The sequence below is a fragment of the Lupinus angustifolius genome, unplaced genomic scaffold (assembly GCF_001865875.1).
Source record: "Lupinus angustifolius cultivar Tanjil unplaced genomic scaffold, LupAngTanjil_v1.0 Scaffold_131_26, whole genome shotgun sequence".
NCBI classification, from domain to species: domain Eukaryota; kingdom Viridiplantae; phylum Streptophyta; class Magnoliopsida; order Fabales; family Fabaceae; genus Lupinus; species Lupinus angustifolius.
This window is the reverse complement of record NW_017725244.1, coordinates 54,143-54,413: the sequence shown is the minus strand read 5'-3', so window position 1 is coordinate 54,413 and position 271 is coordinate 54,143.

Genomic DNA, 271 nt, shown 5'->3' with positions numbered 1-271 from the left:
TATATATATGCATTTACCGGTTTCATCAACATTGATTTATATTCTTGATCCCATTGGAGTGGCAATAGCATTGCATTCGTCAATTTCAACGTGTTTCAGCAATCCCTGCAATACTTGGTCTGACTTACAAAGATGTCGTCTTTTAGTTGCTTAATTTGAAGTCCAAGAAAGTAGTTCAAATTTCCCATCATGCTCTTCTTGTGATGGTAGATCATCATCTATTTTCATTTGCTCCATGTTGGTTGTTTCATCAATAATGGATACTTATCTT